Source organism: Antechinus flavipes, chromosome 2 (genome assembly GCF_016432865.1).
Source record: "Antechinus flavipes isolate AdamAnt ecotype Samford, QLD, Australia chromosome 2, AdamAnt_v2, whole genome shotgun sequence".
NCBI lineage: Eukaryota > Metazoa > Chordata > Mammalia > Dasyuromorphia > Dasyuridae > Antechinus > Antechinus flavipes.
This window is the reverse complement of record NC_067399.1, coordinates 137,165,591-137,181,201: the sequence shown is the minus strand read 5'-3', so window position 1 is coordinate 137,181,201 and position 15,611 is coordinate 137,165,591. Positions and strand designations below refer to the sequence as shown.

The 15,611-nt window shown below is 37.9% G+C and overlaps 1 long non-coding RNA gene across 1 annotated transcript in view; it reads right to left on the bottom strand.

The window, feature by feature from the left end:
* LOC127548292 (uncharacterized) overlaps nt 1-14,507 on the bottom strand; it is a 287,693-nt gene extending 273,186 nt beyond the window's left edge. The window contains exon 1 of the long non-coding RNA XR_007950346.1: nt 14,377-14,507. This is a non-coding gene — a long non-coding RNA (uncharacterized LOC127548292). The remainder of the gene's footprint in view (nt 1-14,376) is intronic.
* Nucleotides 14,508-15,611: the final 1,104 nt, after the last annotated feature.

Genomic DNA, 15,611 nt, shown 5'->3' with positions numbered 1-15,611 from the left:
CCTTCTCCAGGTCTTCAGATGAGGAAATGAAGCAGACAGGGTTAAGTGACTTGCCCAGAGCCACACAGATGGTGAGTGTCTGAGGCTAAATTTGAACTCAAAAAGATGAGTCTTCTTAATTCTAAGTCTACTGTGCTATGTGCTATAGCACCACCTAACTGCTTTTAAATTAGTGGACTCCCAAATGAAGTCTGTACCGTACCACATTTTCACCTCCATCCAACATCTTTCCCTATCTAAAAATTAGGATAGTCTTACTGGTTTGCCTTTCTCTAGTCTTACAACAGTTTTCCAGTTCCCTCCATCAATTTCCAACATTTTAAGATTTATTTCATGGTAAGTCTAATATGGTAACTTGAATTCACTGAAAGATATTAAATGTTCTTTTGTCATTTTCTCACTTAACTTGAATATCAATTCTATTGACCATTTTTGTTCTATAATTGACAATTTTTGTTCTATACTTCTTGATTTAACCATTCTTTTAAATAAAGAAGCAAAACATAAGTTAAGAACTTGTTCATTTTCTCCATCATCATCATCATCTCATATACCTAAACAGATCTTTACTTCTTTCCCTCAGACATATTTATAAAAAGCCTTTTTTCTGTTTTCCTTAGACTTATTAAAAAGTCTTAGCTCATTCTGGGATTTAGTAGCTCTGCCACTGTTCTGACAGAATTCCATCACTCTTTGGTATTCATCCTCAGTTACCGGCTATTGTTTTTATCCTCCAAACATATCTTCTAAAAATCTGAATTAGTAAATTAATTTCCTGTGCAATCACATCATAGTCTTAGAGAGTTACTTCTTTTCATCAGATCATCAGAACAGAACTATTCACTCTTGAGAGCATTTCATCCTTGAGTCAACTTTCCTTATAGAACCTTACACCATAGGATCCTACCTATCTTTTCTGTGAGATATTTGAAATCCAAACTCCCAAAGTTTAGGATATATATATGTGTGTGTGTATATATATATATGTATGTATGTATATGTATAAGGTCATGGCCAATACATCTTCTTTATAACAAAATCAATTACAGTTGATTTTTAAATAAAGTTATTGTGTGTCTCCTTCTAACCAGATGATCGCTAATCTTTACAACCATATTTATCTTGTTTCTCCCTCCAATGAGCCTTACTCAAAATATTCTCCATAACTGGTTCCTCCTCCTTCTAGTTCAAAGATTTTCATCAGAGTCTATCTTCTTGATATACAAGGACTGCTCCATTACCCCTCTTACCCAATCTGTTCCTTCTAAAAAATATCCATTTTTATATTTCAGATATGGATAACATCCTACCACATCTCAGATAAAATTATAAAATTACAGTTGCCTCCTTTGCATTAAAATCTTTTTCAGTCTACTTATTACTTATGCTCTAAACATTTGTGTAGAGTCCATAAGAATTATTATTTACTATCTCTCTATATGGATATTATCTTCTTGGTTTACCAGGCATCTTCATTAATTGTCTTTTGTGATATGTGACTAAGTGGTTGAATGGAAGTAGCTCTCCTTTCCCTTCCTTTTCTTTTAAAGCACACTATTGTGACATACAATTCATCTCTAGAGTCTTACATTCTTCCTGAATATACTTCATCCCTAGCCTAGAATCCACTGAAAAAGCATGTTTGACATCTCCATCCTCATTGTTTCAGGAAGGGGGCAAAAAAAATTATCATTTTTTAATTATCAAAAGAACATTTTACCTGTTGAAAGCTTTGCTTGTTCTATAAAATCTTTTCAGCTGCCAAAGGATTTGTGTGGGAGTCATGGGGGAGAAAAGACTAAAAATTGGATTGGAATATATTTCTAAAATAAACATTGCGAAATATAAATTACATAGAAGTTTACTAGAGTATTTTTATTTGGAGTTTTTTTCTGTTTAACAGCAACATTACCAACAGAAAGTTGTCTTCTTGTCTCCAGATTCTCTCTTCTTCAATGCATCCTCCATATATTTCTATACCACGGATCTGACTACATCACTCCCCTGCTCAACGATCCAGTACTAAAAAATATCAACTTCATTATCCAGCATTTCAAGTCTTTCACAAACTGGTTCCAGACTACTTTTCTACAATGATTGCATATTATTTTCTTTCACACATCCTATGTTGTAATCCAAATCTACTTTCTGTCCATGTACAAGATATTTCATTTCCTATTTCTATATTATTGTATAAGCTGTTCTGCCACCTCACTTTTGCCTTGTAGAAGTCCTAGCTTCCTTCAAAGGACAGCTTAGATATCAGCCCTACAAAGTCTTTTGCTGATCCCCCAGGATAGTTTGTGTTCTCTGCCCATGGCCATTACTGTACATTTATAATGTAAAAATTCATCCCATTTCCCAACCACTTATTACAACCCATCATCATTCCAATCTCCTCCCCAGTAAATCCTTGGCTTTCCAAACTCAAAACCACTCTGGGCTCTCATGTAGTTAAAGTCAAAACCAGGCCTTCATCCCAATTCCCAGACACCAGCTCCAAACTATCACTGTCTCCCTATTAATTCATTCCCTATATTGCTTACAAATGCTTCCAAGAATCCCTCATCCTTAAAAAACACCAAGTTCTCAATTTATCATTCCTTACCTTGCCTAATTCCAAAAAATAAGCTATCTACATTTGCTCACTCCACTTCTCATCCTCTTAATTCATTCTCAGCTCTTTCAAACTGGCTTCTAATTCCATCATTTTACTGAAATTTTCCTCTCCAAAGTTACCAATAGTCTCTTAACAGACAAATCTAATAACCTTTACTCCACCTTCATCATTCTTTATGTCTCTGAAGCATTTCCTATTGTTGCCTCCTAGATAATTTTTTTTTCTGGGTTTTTGCTGACACTGTACTCTTTTTGTTCTCTTCTTGTCTGATCTGTCCCTCTCACTCTCCTTGACTGGATCATCACCCATATCATGACCATAAATTCTGGGCATATCCCCAGTGCCAAGGGTCGTAGGCACTTTTCTCTCTACATTTTTTCTCTTGATAATATCATCGCTTCAATTATCATCACTTTATAGGTGATTCCTAGATCCATGCCTTAGTCTCTTTCCAGAGCTCAACAACACCAACTGCTTCTGGACATTTCCAATTGGTTGTCCCTATTGTGTAAATATAACCTATCCAAAATAAAATTCATTACCTTCCCCCAAAAAAAGCATCCTTCTCCCAAACTTTCCCATTTCTTTCAAGGAAATGACCATTCTTCTAGTCATCTCTGCCTATTCAAACTCATGCTAGTTCAAAACCTCAGGTCATCCTCAATTACTCACTTCTCCTTCATTCCTAATAATAAATAAATTGTCAAGTCTTATAGATTCTATTTCCACAGCTTCTCTCTCACATAAGAGAAATCTTTCTTCTCACAAAAAAAGTTTTTTGGAACCCCAGCTGCTATAGTGGACAGAACACTAGACTAAGAAAGAGAAGCTAGGAATATGAGTCAAATTTCTACCACTTGCTAGCTTTTTATGCACATGGCCTTCAAATTCTCCCAACATTGGTTTTCCCAATGGTAAAATGGAAGTAATAATTGTACACTTTTGAAGTAATCATAGAATGTGTACTCCATCTCAAAATCTATTGCTATCACTTAGCTATTTCTAATATGATTTAAAAGTGACAGACACTAGAAATCATCAGCAGACAATCAATCTGTAGCATTCTGTCTTGATAGTATTTAAAACCTCCCTCTTCTCAAGCTTCCTTAGATAGCTTACTTTGCCCGAGGAAATCATAGCATCATAGATAATTGTCAAGATCTAAGGCTCAGTCCACACCCTTTGACTCCTAATCTAGTGCCCTGCCAATGAAGAAACCTGAAATCCCTAATCCCAGCTGTGCTCTAAACTATGTAATCCTAGGCAACTCACATCTTCTCTGGGTCAATTGTAAAAAATAAATCTTGAAGTGTCTTTTGGCTCTGAAATTCTACTGTTTCTCTGCTCATTCATCCCTCCTAGCTAATATACCCTTCATTACCCTTAGTACCAACTAAGGAACAAGAAGAGTCCTTAAATTAAGGGACTATGGGCCCACAGGGATCCAGATGTCTGTAATCATCTCAATGTATTATTTGCCATTTCAAAAGCTCCTGGGTACTACTAGATAGATGCTAAGTAGATTGTTCTTGGATAAGTCTATCTGAAACTATTCAATACTTCTGCATTTAGGAGTGGTTCTCCATAATTTAAATAAAAGAAAAAGTTGGGAAACAAAGGCTGGAAAAGGGATGACAGCTAAAAAATGTTATATTTTCATTAAGCAAGGAAGCAAACAATCCTACCTTCAAATGGCTTGTATCATGTAGGGGGAAACAAATGTACATATATAAATAGATACAAAGCAGATATAAGGTAATGAGGAGCACAGAAGAGATCCTAGCAGTCAGGAATATTAGGAAAGGATCTGCTTAAGTAGTCTCCTATCAGATCAAGAATAATGGGAAAGAACTGCTCATTCTTGGAGTCCAACAACATCCACCCCACATAGCACTTTACCTAGAAAGGGATGCCATTGTTTGTTTCAGGAACTCATTCATGGCCTCAGCAGCAGCTTCTTCTCATCCTGCCAGACCATCCACCAGTCTTTTCAGGGATGAGAGGCTTTTCTGTGGTCACTCCACAGGCCACCAAGAAAATTCCTCCTCTCAGGTGGTGGGGAAGAAAGCCCAGCCCTGATAATAAGGCAGCAAATGATTTGTAGATAATTTTATCAGGTAGTTACTCTACTAGTTAATGAGGCTGATGGTAAATGTGAAAAATTTATTCTGGGAGTTCAGATTCAAATGCAAACATAGCCTACAACTGTTCCTCCTCCTCTTCTCATGATGGCACATGGCATGAAACAAAATGCTCTGTCAAAGGATGCACCAGGAATGGACAGCTTCTCCATTACCTAAGACCACTGCTAATAAAAAACTGCCACATCAAATAAGGGAGTTCTGGTAAGGGAGGCAGAAAATCAGTTTCACATATCTGGATAAATTTCCTGTGAATATGCGACCTCTAGGCTTTGCTTAAGAAATTATTTGCTTCAGTTTGACATACAAAGAAAAGTTTTCAGGGAGGCACAGAACCCAAAGACTGGAACCAGCTAACCAGAGCCAACAAACTAACCAGTTCTGTGTCAGATCTTGGCTTCTCAACATCATTTGGACTGATGAATCATTTAATAGACCCTGCAAGTCTCATCTCTTCACATCTGAATGCCCCCTAAATCTCAATTATTAAAGCCCTCCTTAACATACTGGGAACTTGCCCATGGCCATGGGATGAATGAATCCAGCAAGTATAATTAAGATCCTGGAATTGTGATTAAGATTCCAGAATTTCTTTATCATGTATTTTGTGTTCACATTATTAAACATGTCTTCTTCTGTAGCAACTTGTCTATGTAACCATCTGAAGAAGAAATAGAAAAACTTTGAGAGATAGAGACAGAGAGAGAGAGACAAAGACCAAGAGAGGGGAGGGAGAGAAAGGAGAAAGGGAAGGAGGAGAGAGAGAGACAGAGACAGAGACAGGGACAGAGACAGAGACAGAGAGAAGACATGGAGGGAGGGAGAGAGAAGGAAAGATCCTCCTCCAGGACAAGTCAGGGCAAAAAGCTTACGTGTTGTGTTCAGCACAGGTGTGTACAAGACTACCCTTTACCGAATGTCTCTTCTTTTGGTGTATATGTACAAGTGTACATGATGTATGTAGCCAGCTATGCCCAAAATGATGCTGTTCTATAATGAAACATTAGGAGTCAGCAAAACTGATCTGGAGAGCTAGACTGATTAAACTCATTTTAAAAACACTTCATGTGCTCCTCATCTCCTGACAAAGCAGTGATAGACTCAGGGTACAGAATAAGATTTATATGTTTTGTTGGTGATCAATGCAAGAATTTGTTTTGCTTAAGCTACTACGTAGCACAGGAGATAGTGTTCAGGGCCTAGATTCAAGTAGACCTGAATTCAAATTCAGCCTAAAATATTTCTTAGCTGTGCCACCCTGGACAGTCATTTAATCACTCTCTGCTTTAGTATCTTCAACTGTAAAATAGAAATAATAGCATTTCCTATCTTATAAGGTTGTTGTGAAGATCAACTGAGATAATATTTGCAAAGTGCTTAGCACAATGCCTTTGCACATAATGGCACATAATAAATACTTATTCCATTCTATTGCTTGACTATGCATGTTACCAGAGATTTTTTCTTTTTTCAATGTTGATGAAGGGAGAAAGAATTGATTTTTGTTAACATTTTAAATAAAAAATTTTAAAAGAGCTTCAGAAAAAACTCATTCTTTTAATGTTATAGTTATAAAATACAGTATTTTAGAGCTGAAAAGGACCTCAGAAGTATACCGTTCAATATACCCAAAAAAGAATTCTTACTATAACATATCCAAGAAGGACTATATCATCTAATCTTTCCTTTCTCCAATGAGAGAGAAAGCACTATCTTCCAAGGCAGCCCATTCCACCTTTGGATACCTCTAATTGCTAGGAAATTGTTCTTGATATCAAACCAAAATTTAATTCTTTCTTTACAATTTACACTCCATTGCTCCTAGTTCTTCCTTTTGAGATTAAAAAAGAACAAATGTCTTTTAAGATTCAAGAACACACCAATCATAACTCAGAGTCTTCTCTTCTCCCAGTTAAACAATTCTTGGATCTTTAAATTGACTCTGCCATAGGTCTTCAGCATCCCCTTTGCCTCTTCCCTTGGACATTTTCTAATTCAGCAATATCCTTCTTAGACTATGGCATCTAGAACTAAACACAGTACTCCAGATATCCAGAAAACAGAACAACTACCACTTCCGGAATAACCAGAAAATAGAGAGCTCTTAATGCAGCCCAAGATCTCATTGGTCACACTGCTGACTCCCATTGAGTCCCTAGGTCACTAAGATCTTTTTAGGCACATTGCTAATCATGCCTCCCTCCGCTGGAACCTGTGGAATTGACCTTTTTTTGAGCCCCTGTGTAAGATTTTACCTTGCTTGCTTTTAAGTTTCATCTTATCAGATTCAGCCCATTGCTTATCAAAGGTAACTGAGGAATTAATTATCTAAAATTATACCTCTGGCCAACATCAGCCTCGGATCATAAGATTTAAAGGTAAATGATAAAATTTGGGAGAATGATGCCAAGTATAAGGTGAGTGCCCAAGAGATGGAAGAGGAAGACTTAGAATTGTATATATGATGAAGTTACCCCTACCATAGCATAGAAGCAGTAAAGTCAAAAAGGACCAGACCAAATCCACAATGTGACGACACTCATTCTTCTCTTTTATCAGGTAAGCCTTTCAAAATATATAATTCTATTAATTTTCCCAAGATGCTCAAAGATCTACTTAGATAATACTTCAAGTTACACTCTCCTTCCAAAAGTCTGTTTTTTTTATCTTAATGGGTTTTTCAAAATTAATTTCATTGTTTTTAACCTATAGTCAATAAAAAATTTTAAGTACAGTAAATTACCATTTATGAACATAATTTTGTCACTGTTAACATCATGGGATTTTTTCAAACCCCAAATTAAAGTTTTCTTTGCATTTGCTCAGGCACCATCTGCCAATGTCTGGAATGGCTGGTTTCCTTAGGCTATAAAGGAGAATGGTTCCTGGAGGACTTGTAATTTAGTCAGCATGGAAAACTCCAGGCATGGGAACTCCAAACTGCAACCAGCAACCTGTTTTTTTGAATTGGTAAATAAGTCCTAAGAAGAAGCTTGATATACATAGAGATTAAGTGACTTGACTTGCCCAGGGCCACACAGCTGGTATTAGTGTCAGATTTGATCCCAGTTATTACTCACATCAAGGACAACACTCTCCAGCCACTCAATCCCAATGCTTCAATATATAGGCCATAATAGAAAACATAACTAAATCACCTCATCTGCTTCCTGATTGTCAGGCATATTTCATAATGAGTTCTTTCTCTTGAAGTTTAATAACTTAATAACACCTTCCATATGAACCCTTTCCTAAGATCAAAGTACCAAAAATGTGTCATTGTATGCTGTTTTAGCTGTAACAAAGCCCCATGACCTGTGCTCCAAATAGAACTTTATAGCAAGGTGCTAGTGGACTAGAATTCCCTTCTTCCAATGATATACAGTTAAATGCATAATAAATAAAATATAAATTCCTACAAAATAATAGGTTAGCCATCCTATAGCTCTACTTTTTAAAGCACAGAAGGATAGAATAAGGGGGGAAATAGGTTCTGAAACCAATAGTTTATTTTATTCAACATGGATTCTTAATGTTTTCCCTCTTTAAAGAAGAAAAGAAAACTCCTGGTCAGGAAACCAAGAAGCAAAAGAGTGAGGTAAATCACAAATTAAGGGGCTAAAAGGGAAGGAATTTTTTCATTGTCCTTGTACATTGGACAACTCTTTTGACATTTGTTATTCAGTCATGTCTAACTAGCTTCCTGACACCTTTCAGAGTTTTCTTGGCAAAGATACTGAAGTGGTTTGCCATTTCCTTTTCTAGTTCACTTTAAAGATGAGGAAACTGAGGCAAACAAGGTTAAATGGCTTGCCTAGAGTCACAAAACTAGAATCAGAGGTCAGATTTGAACTCAAGAATATGAGTCTTTCTGGTTCCCAGCATTTTATGTACTTCACAACATACTTAACCCATCTGACATATTATCAGACACTTAATTACATTTATATATTATGTTAATAATATAATTATATTTATATATTAATATATATTTATGCACACATATAACATCCCCAGGTCCAAAGCCATCTGGCACACAACTCCACCAACTGAAATCTTTTCTCTTTTCTCAAGGTCTCAGCTTAAGAGTTACTCCTTCTAAGAAGCTTTCCCTGATTCTACCCTCTCCCTTATCAATTATTTCTCCATTCACAAATCTTTCCCACTACTCTTTCTAGTATGATTATCTGTATATTTGTTTTATGCTCCTTCCCCTAATGAGATTATAAAATCTCTGAGGGCAAACATCACACACATGGACATTCCTTATGGAGCTTATAAGCAGCATTATGTACACAGCCTTTCAGTAAATTTCTGATGAAAGAATGAAAGAATGGCTGATTGTGACTCTCACCACATCCTAATATTCTGCAACTTACAGAGGATTTTTGATTTACACATTCAGTTTATAATGTGTTGCTGCAAAATGCCTTGATAAGAAGTCAAATGGTGCACAGACATAACTTGTACTTCATTGTGTTCTGATGGCCTGGAAAAAAGCTACATCTTCAAACCTATAAATAAAAATGTGCTCCAGAAGCCACCATGAAAAAATTAATTTGTCATCTTGCTCCATCAAGCTCAGAAATGGATATAAATACAGCAATATAAAGAAAATTCTATCTTTTTCAATCCTTAGAATTCAAATTATTTTTAAGAATTCCAACTCAGTATTAACAAGGAGGCAAAAACACACAGAAATTACTGCAAACAGCCTTTAAAATGTATTTTTATCTCACACATTATCATGGCATTAAGTTTACTTAACATCATAAGATCACAGACCTAGAGTTGAAAGAGATCATAGAGATCATTAAGTCCAGTCCCTTCATTTTATCCATGTGCAAACTGAGACTTAGTAGGATCACATTGCTAGGAACTATCAAGAATCATTCAAAATTCAAAACTAGATCTTCTTGATTCCAAATCTGGTGCTTCATGCACCAACCCATATTGCCTTTAAAATCCCCTGAACATCATATAGCTTGCTAGAATAACCTAGCCCATTAGAAAGATCCACATATCCATAGATGGATACAGACACAAACAGATTGATTGATGTTGAATAGACAGATATACATATATTACACACACATATCATACTTTGATAAGTTTGTAACCAATTCACAGCTGACAAAATTAGATAGATGTATATTTGAGAAGTGCTTTGGGGCTAGGTATGGCCATTTCCTACCAACTAATCAATTCCTACCAACACAGCATGTGAATTGTCCTTCTATTAATAGGAATTTATGTTTTTATTACTAGGCCTAGGTACTACAACGTGTGTATATGTATGTATGTACAGTTGAGTCATTTTTCAGTCCTGTCCAAGTCTTCATGACCCCACTGAGGTTTCTTGGCAAAGATACTAGAGCATTTTCCTTTTCCAGGTCATTTTATAGAAGAACTGAGGTAAACAGGGCTACGTGGCTTACCCAGAATCACGTAACTAGGAAGTATATGAGGCCAGATTTTAACTGATAAGATGAGTCTTCCTGGCTCCAGGTCTGATACACATACACTCACACACATACACACACACACACACACACACACACACACACACACACACACACTAATGTATATATTTATATATATAATATACATTATATATATATAATATTAAAATAATTTAGGTTAGAAAATCACAATTTTAAAAGTTAATACTTCATATTATAACAGCATGGTTTTAGCACATATTGCTTAGTACCACCTAAAAGTGAGAAGATATCAGGAATTTCTAAGCAGTTTAAGGGCCTTAAAATTATCAGCTGGAATATGTTTCTTGTTTGTTAATATCACAAATATCGCTACATGGAATGTAATATATATACATACACACACACACACATATACAATGTACCTTATTCATGCATGACCTATGTTTATATACGTGCCTATATACAATGTAACAAAAAATGATCTACACATAGTAATGGTTTAAGATTTGGGTTTTGTGTGTTTGTGTGATGTAGTCATTAACTTGATCAATCCTTGTAACCTTTTTCTAGTTCAGTCTAACATATGCCTCCTCAGTGTTCCCTTTCTCAATCAGCTATAATTTAGTGAACTAAAGCGATCTCCCTAGGACCATATTCTCTAATTTTGCAAAAAGCCTTGTGCATATGACTCAGATCTTGATTCTGCCTTTGTGTAGGTCTTAGAGGAAGGAGAGGGCAGTATTTCCCTTCACGGAATGTTTGAGAAACATTATTATGGAAGGAAGACATCTATGTTTTTGATACAGATGAAGTCACAATATTTTCAGGGTCAAAAAAACTTGTTTATCTGAGAATATGAAGCAAATAACAACAGAAATGATCACTTCCTTCATTATTACAAAATTATTTTCCCTAACCTATCTCACAAATATTCTTACACTATTCTGAATAGGGAAACAGATTACATTAGGATCAGAGAATCAGAATTCAAATTGGAAGGGGCCCGAGGGAATCATGTAGCCCATCCCCTTCCTTTTACAAATGTGGAAACTGAGGCTCAAAAAAGATAAGAATGACTTCTCCCATCAGTACTAAAATGTGAAGCCTGAGGCCTCTAGCTCTTAACTCCAATATTCCACACTGCTTAAGAGTCCTCTGTCAAGGCACTGAGTTTACATGGCCTGTAATTTTCTGAAATCACAGAACTGTACTTCTACCATATGAAGACAAGGCAGCTAGAGTTAAAGTTATTGACAGTTTTAAGATTGAGGATCCTCAGTGATCCTTAACTTTTCCAAATGTTCTTTAATGTGCATTGCAGATTAATATGTAGTTTAGCATATTAATGAAATTTAGCTAAATACTTTGAAAGAATATTATTTTCTATATTTGTTCACAATGCAGTAATATTTTGAAACCTGTATCCTTACATACATCGTCAGGGTTAACTGTCTATCATGGAGCAAATTATGTGCTACAAATAAAAACACAACTAGACATGCATTTTATTACTCTAATTAATGTACTAAAACTTGACTCAAATTGTATTCAAATTAGACTTCAGTGATAAACAAGAACTCCCAAACAAGAGGAATGCTTTTAGGAAATCTTTTTTTTTTTTTTTTTTTTTAAGGCAGGACTTCATGTTACAACAACATGATTTGCCTAGCACCACTTAAAAATGAGAAAAGGATGAGAATTTCTGGCAGCTTAAGTGCCTTAAAAGTATCAGCTGTCATATATGTCTCCTATTTGCTAGCATCACAAATATTGCTCCATGAAATGCAATATCTTTCACAATTCTGAAATTGAGGTTGGGGGCAAAGGGTAAAGAGAAAACAACAGAGAGAAACCAAAATAAGTTTGTCATATTTGAACCAAAATTATGATTATAAATAGATTTTATTGAAATAAATATACATTTTCAGAAGTTTGTTCCCATACTTCTAGTTATTTCAAAAGAACCAAGAATTAAGAAGTAAAGACTATTTAGCTTATTTTTGTCTTTAACAGTGTTTTTAAACAAGCATGTCCTTATTTGAAATTTAGGTATGAAAAATATAATTATCTCTATCAGGTTAATGCAGTAAACTGAATTCCTTTGCTACCTGAAAGGTTAGCTTTTTTGTGACTGCTGAGAACAGTAAGATTATACAGAGAGGTCCCCTAGTGGTGAAGTTACTGTTTCAACTTTTATTTCATATATTTTATAGGGTTGTTTCAGTATAAGATAGAATCAATATGTAATTTTATCATAGAGTCTTAGCTAATCTCTTAATATATGTTGGGACTCTCATTTGTAATTCTAAGGAGCTTTTTATATATGGAATATCAGGAAAAATGTTAGCTGGCCATTGTCATATATTATGTTGATTTTCAACAAATATTAAAACTATGAGAAACAAAGTAAGGAAAAATCAGGAAATAGAATGTTTCAAAGAATCTCAATATGTGTAATTGGAAAGAATTTTCAAGGCCATCATCATATGACACAGACTGAAATTGCTTAACCAAATAACCAACATCATCCAACTGACATAGTTAAAAGCTATTCTAAGAAGACTAAGGGTTAAGTACAAAAAAAAAAAAAAATTAAGGAGCTCTTTTTAAAAAATGGATGCTGGAGTTTAAAGAATTCTAAAGCAAAAGCTGAATTCTTAGGCCATAATGGTCTCATTCTGCTTTGAATATAAACTGCTTACAAATTTCTATACTGAAACTAATATAAATAAATAAATGAGATTATTAAAGCATTTTTCCAATCTATTATTTGTCAAGTATAAAGCAGCATCTCAATGCAACGAGTTTAAAAAAAAAACAAAAAACATTAAGTTCAGTCAGTAGCACATATGACACACAGCCCTTGCTTTCCAGGAATTTATGCTGTGGCAGCAGCACACATATCAAATGGTAGAAATCCTACACAGTTATTTCTTATGCTCAGTCTTAAACTTGTTCCCTTCTTTTTTCATCTTCAAGGATGATAGTCTGCACAATCTCCAATTAGCAAGGAGAAATCCTCATACAAAGGATATTAATACATGCCGTTACAAGTACTGCACTTTGTTAATCACTACAACACACAAGCACTAAACTTTAAAAGACAAAGCAAGAAACTTAGCAGAATGAACTTTGAATTCACATCATATAACCTATGCAAGTGAGTTCCTTCTCAGAACTCTCCTTACATCTAGATTAGCAGGCGTCAGACGTAGAACATTGATTTTACAGAGCTTTTGAACCTGGGGGAAGAGCAGAGTTTGGAAACCAGTTATACTATCATTTCAGAATATCTAAAAGGTCTTCATGTTTTGGCATATACTGTACAGTTAAGAACTTGTATATCATTCTTCCTTTTGTACATGTCAATAAAAGTAAGTTCAAAATCGATGCGGGGAGTGCAGGTGCAGGAAGGCACTTTTGGCAATAAACAACTTCGGAACAGGTTTCCACCGCCCTTTCATACGAGACAATGCCAAGAGAAATGCTTCTTTTCACTCACTGCACAAAAAAACGCTTCCTCTGGGCAGCCCCCCTAGGCAGCAGTGACCCCCCACGCGTATTCCAACGCGCCCTGGTACGTGTGGGCTCTGGGGTTCGGGACTGGCAAGGCGATGGAGAATGTACGGGGTAGGTGGGCACGCTGTGGCCCCCACCCGCCCCACCTACCTCGAAAGGCAAAGTGTACTGGTTACTTTTCAAAACAGCTATGCTGCCCTTGGTTTTTAGCACGCCAATTAAACAGGAAAAGGCCACCGGATGGATCAGTACACCAAACTAAACCTTCTCCGGCCCTGTCAGTGGCTTCCCACCCTCCTCCCCCACAACCTAAGCCCTGTCCAGTCCCTCCTCTGCGTCCCCCGGACCGTACACCTGAGTGATGCACGTCCCCTGGGAAAGGGGGCAGCCCCCAGCCCCAGCCCAGGTCACGGAGCCCGCCCCGAAGGGAGCTTCCGAGGGCAGTCGGCTCAGCCCAAGGCTGGAGGGAAGCCAGGCGCGGCACTATCCGCCAAGGGGCTGCACCGGGTGGAGGGGGTGGGGAGACCAGAGAGAAGCTACAAGGAAATGCCCCAAAGGGACGGGAGACCCTTTGGTCCCTTTTCTCTGCGCAACTCCTCCGCAACCCCCAATGTCCACTGACCCCGAGACACAAGCACATGCTGGTACTGACCACATGGCCGCATCTCCTTTCGCTGCTTCCCCAGGCTCGGGCGGCGGCGGCAGCGGCGGCGGCGGTGGTGGCTGCTCCTGCTGTTCTCACTGCTGCCTGAACTTTCCCTGCCTCCGCCGCTCGGCTCCACCTCCTAGCTCCAGCAGCAGCAGCAGCAGCAGTTCCAACAGCGGCAGCGGCAGCAGCAGCAGCGCAGCGAAAGCCCGGGGGACGCGGGGCGGGGGCTGGGAGGCAACAGCACAGTGCCCCGTGGCAGAGAAGTTCGAGTTCTGCACTGGCATAAAGAGCCTCGGGAGCGGATGGACCGGTGGAGGGGGCCGGGACTCCACGAAGCCGCCGAGGCGCTAAGAGACTGGGTGTCAGGGGGAAGGAGTCGAAAATTTGGGATCTGCAGGTTTGGGGAGGATGAGGGGTTGGCACTGAAGGATTAGAGATTAGGCTTTGGGGATCTGTCACCGTGGGATATTCCCAGAAATCTTCCCTGGCACCTCTCCTCCTTGACACCACTCTGCTACCTTGAGAGTACTGGTTCGAGGAGCACCGCCGGTGCGGTGGGGTTCACTGACCCCGCCCCTCTGTCCTTGGGGGTTTCTTTGGTTCGAGACCTGAGGATGGCAAAGTTTTTCCTGTCTTGTCCCACCCAAGGATTGCCCACTGTGCGCCCGGAGGGTGTGGCCGAGAATGGACAATCTGACATAAGGTGTTAAACCTCCAATTAGCTTCGTGATTGGCAAAAAATCTCCCTGTAAGAAATGGTCATATGGATCTGGGAGGGGAATGGGGTTCAATAAAAGGTTTGGGGGGAGTTGGTTTAGAATTAGTCCCAAGAAGAATAATCTGAAATGTAATGTTTCCCAAATGTGTTTGTATGTAACCCCTTTTGCTTTACTGAAAGTTCTCTCCAGTTCTCTCCATTTTTATCACCTGATGTAGGGAGCTCAAGGTTGGGGCTCAGAACTGTGTCACAGCTTGGTACTACCATCAATTGTCCTGGCGCCTGATCTGTTTCCCAGGTTGTAAAAATAAGGGTCCTCCTGCTCTTTAATCAGCTCTTAAAGAACTCCAGAGGAAATGCTGACTTGCATTTGGATCGAGTTTCTTCACCAGGTATTTGCCAATAACTATGAAGTCTTAAGTTGAATTCCTGTCCCTATATAAATAACCACCGAGCAACCCGTCCCTCCATCCCTATTTGTTGATACTAGCCACAGAATTGATCAAAAAGTAAGTTATAT